The following is a 4,413-nucleotide window of genomic DNA, read 5'->3' as shown; positions in this document are numbered from 1 at the left end:
CTCTTGCACCTCTTGCCGTTTTCTGTCACTGATTTCTTTTTGCTACAAAGTCAAGTTGAAAGATTTTTTTTTTTTTAGATCAAGTTGTGTACGGGGGCACCTAGAGATGCCGACTAAGCCACGCTTCAGAGTGTTGTTGCCCATTGCCTACTGCTTTCTCTGAAGTCGCAGAAAACTTCCAGTCCTCCAAAATTGCTGAAACGGTAGCAGACTGCGGAAACTCGCACCGTTCTCGGAAAACTAGAAAGTCAAACTCTGCACGAAGTCCCAAAATATAGTGGCGGCTACTAGAAAATCCTTGAATTGAAGTGCCCATACCCGAAGCATAGCTTATTTACTGTTTCTAGGCAATGCAGAGTGAAAGTTTGCCTCTTGCACAGGGGTTGTGATGATGGCTGAATGCCAAGCTCTTGTTGACCGATTAAAAAAAAAAAAAGGGGGACATTTACAGATCTCTACAGCGAAACTAGATCAGTCTTTGAGCAAGAGCAGGGGAGGATACGCCCCCTCTTACTCCTTTCCCCCTCCTTTCCCGTCGCTAAATTTGTTCATGGGTGACGTGACACGAAGTCGTGACATCATTTTCCCCGCCAAATTTACCAGGGAAACTGAATTGGAGTTGAGATCGCGCGACGTCAATTTTCCCACATAATTTAGCGGGAAACTTGAAGGGATACTTCAACGAAATTTGAAATATATCCGTCGTGTTCAATAATAGGTTGAATATGATCCACAATATCCATAAATGACAATCGCACGTTTGTATTTTGAGCCTGGTGGCTGTATTTCTTGTTTTAAACTGGCCACTCTAGCAAGCGGTCGGAGAAGGCCCAGCTTGGAGCACGTGACATTGGACACAATCATGACGTAGGTCGTCTCGGGACGGGCAAAGCTACGCGGAAACTGACGTCGAGAGGATAGCCTAGTCGTTCCAGCCACCGAAGCGGCTTCTTTTGTATGAATTTTGAGTGACTGGTTAATCTTTTATAATCTTGTAGGGGGACAATAGCTACTTCTGGAACACACAAAAGGGATTCTCGGGAAGAAGGGAGTTCCTTCTTCCCCTCTTCCCTCGTCGTGGCCGGAGGCGAGACACTCGTCACTAGCTGTCAAGGTTCCTAGACTGGCATTCCAATCGAGGCTTTAGCGACGTCCACCAGGTGCTCCTTGCTAATCGTTTAATTCATTTTAAAATTCCTTTTCGTGACTTTTATAACAAAATATTGGTGTGTTCAATGTGATATTGCTCCTTTGAACACATATAGACCATAAAATAAGCACTGAAATTTTGTTATAGTATCCCTTTAATCCGCTAAAGTTAGTGGGGAAATTTTCCTGCTAAATTTAGTGAGAAAACTTTCCCGCTAAATTTAGCGAGAAAATTTCCCCGCTAACTTAGCGGGGAAACATCCCATATTGCAATGTGTGTGGTTACGGTGACGCCGCTCGACCCAGGAACGGGCAGCTAAGAGCTGCACTCTTAAAATACTGGGTAGGCCTTGAGGCATCTAGCATTAAGGTCTACCCGCTATCCTTTCAATCAAAGTCAATGAGAGCTTGACGTGCTGACATCACCGCAACTCCTGTGCAAGGAGCAGACAACTTGGTGTTTGAAATGTGTACTACATTAAGCGTGGGCGTCTACAGAGCTGCTTTGAAAGGTGTCTAACCCTATCTTGAGTGGAGGAGTAAAGACATTTTTACTTAGGAGCTAGTCTAGAATTACAGGACAAAAATGTCGCTGTGGCAAGCCACAAATGGTCAAACAAACACCGTAATGTTTTAGTAGGATCGGAGTCCTTTGTTTTCATTCTGATTTAATGACGGAGATGAGAGTAACATTCTACGGCCTACTCTGACGGTATTCATTTTGAGAACCCGACGGCTTCAAGTTTCCGCCGTGCTTGCTGCACATACCGTCAATTGCTTGTCGTTCACACTTGATAATCCTATGCAGAGCGCAAGTTTGTCTGCTGCTTGCACAGGAATATCAATGATGTCAAAACGCCGAGCTCTTATTGGCCGATTGAAAAAAGAAATGGTAGACCTCAAGGCATCTAGCCTAGAGGTCTACCCACTGTCCTTTCAATCGAAGCCAATTGGAGCTCGGCGTTCTGACATCATCGCAACCCCTGTGGAAGAAGCGGACGACTTGCTCTCCAGACTGCTCGTACATTGTACAGAAAGTATGGTATTTGCTGCAGACATATTGATGGTTACCTGCGGGTACGCCTTGAACATCTTAGAGGCATGTTTGTTTCATACATTTGTATGCTTTGGACATTTCTCCAGACATTTTGTCAACCCTCCCAGAGTGTTAGGGGGGGCAGGGCTGCAGGCATGTGCCTTTTTAATCTACATATAGACGAGCATATTTCTGCGCCTGTACAAGAAGGCACATCTTCCCTGTCGTCGCACAACTACCAAACTCTGGTCTAGTAAACGTTTGCCCTGCCACCAGAAAGTGGTCTCTTCTTGTATGGCAAGGAGAGCAAGTCATCTCGTGATTTCACAGGAGTTGCGGTGACGTCAGAATGATGCCGAGCTCTCATTGGCTTTGAGTGAAGGGATAAGTAGACCTTAACGCCAGATGCCTTGAGATCTACCCAATATTTTTTTTTAAATTGGTTAATAAGAGTTTGGTGTTCTGGACATGATCGGCAACACCTGTGCAAGAAGCAGACAAGCTTGCTCTCCACATGGCAAAACTGTTAACCGAGGCACTTTTGGGACGTGTGCTCGTGCCTTTTTAGCTATGGAAATCTCGAAATGAAAGAAAATTTTTCATTAACTGCATGTTGTTCGGAAGATAGAAAAAACATAATGCCGCAAAAAGAGAATGGTGTGTTTTGGCCAGTGGCGTAGCTAGGCCATCTGGCACCCGGGGCCTTTAGGTCTTTTGCCACCTCCCCCCCTCAAGACCGCAAAGCTAAAAGCCATAACCGCAACGCGAGGTCACGCAGCGATAACGAAATAATAAATAGAGGGTTAGCCAGCAAACAGTGTTTTTTTTTAAATTTTATTTAACTATGTACACATAATGAGGACACATGGAAGTTTTTTTTTATATTGAGCATTTGTGTAACGAAAGCTGAACATTCAATTTCTTCATAAGTTCTTTTGCCGACACTTGGCTTCTGCAAAGTTACTGATTACTGTTGTAAAAGTTATGTTTTTGACACGTTCTTCTTTTATGGACAGTATCGACAGGTTTGAGAGCCTTTCATCGCTCATGGTGGCGCGCAGAGACGTTTTGATTAGATTTAGCTTGGAAAAGTTCCTTTCGCATGAGGCAACTGAAACACAAATGGTGAGGAACAAGCGAAATATAACAGTCAGGTTTGGAAGGGTCTCGAAAAAGCTCCATTTGGCAATAAATTCTAGAAACTGCTTTGCATTCCAAGTTTTTGTGTAAGACCTTCGTGTGATTTCTTTCTTCGTCTGGCGCCTTCTCTTGCTGTCTCGGCGCAGTGCGGCTGTGGTCGGCGCAAGCCAGCGTCGTGTTGCGCCGGGTTTGGCGTAGACTAGGTGGCGTTGGCTCGGCGTGCCCGGGCACAGCTCTTTCTCGAGTGCTCCCGCACTTTCCGCGCTTGTTTTTTCCGCCAGTGCGCGATGGTCTTCGCGCGAGCCAAGCCAGTTTTTCGACTCTGCACCAGACACGTTCATGATGGAAGAGTGGTGACCTCATGCGTCTACACATTCTTTGCCACTTACGAACCAGTCAAGCCGGGGGGATTTCCGCCATAAGTGGCACCCCCCCATCGTGACTGGGACTCCTGGTACCCGGGGCCCACAGCCCCCCGGCCCCCCCCGTTATACGCCGCTGGTTTTGGCTATGGGTAAACAAACTGCATCGCAGAAAGCTCAAACTCTGAAAACAGAACGCTGGGGGTTGGGATAGAACACGAAAGTTTGGGAACATGACGTTACCTATATTAAAAGATTTTGGAGTGCAGCTCTTGGGCATTCGTTTCTGGGCTGATAGTCGTCAACGTAACCACGCGTGTCGCATTATGGGAAATTGTCCCCCTAAATTTAATGGGGAAACCTAACCGGCTAAATGGGAGGGCAGCAGGCGAGGGGGAGGTGCATGCCCTCCTCTCCTCCTCAAGAGCTGCGCTCTAATTCGGCATTACAAAAATTGTAAACCTTTAATTTTTTTTTCTTTTTTAAGCCGACGTTATAGAGCGCTGACGAACGCGCGTGCAAGATGCCATTTGTTTCAGGCTTTTTCTTTAGAAAAGTTACCATTTGCTGAGGCCAGCACATGCGGCGCTTGGAACACCAATGCCTGCATTCTCCTTAAAGGGGTTATGACACGAAAATTAAACGGATAGATTATTCTTGAAATGGAATGCTCATAGGCTACTTAGCATATACACCAAGTTACGCAATTTTTAGAGCTCTGATAAT

This window comes from Ixodes scapularis, unplaced genomic scaffold (genome assembly GCF_016920785.2).
Source record: "Ixodes scapularis isolate PalLabHiFi unplaced genomic scaffold, ASM1692078v2 PGA_scaffold6__148_contigs__length_123643588, whole genome shotgun sequence".
Lineage (NCBI taxonomy): Eukaryota > Metazoa > Arthropoda > Arachnida > Ixodida > Ixodidae > Ixodes > Ixodes scapularis.
This window is presented reverse-complemented; position numbering follows the sequence as displayed.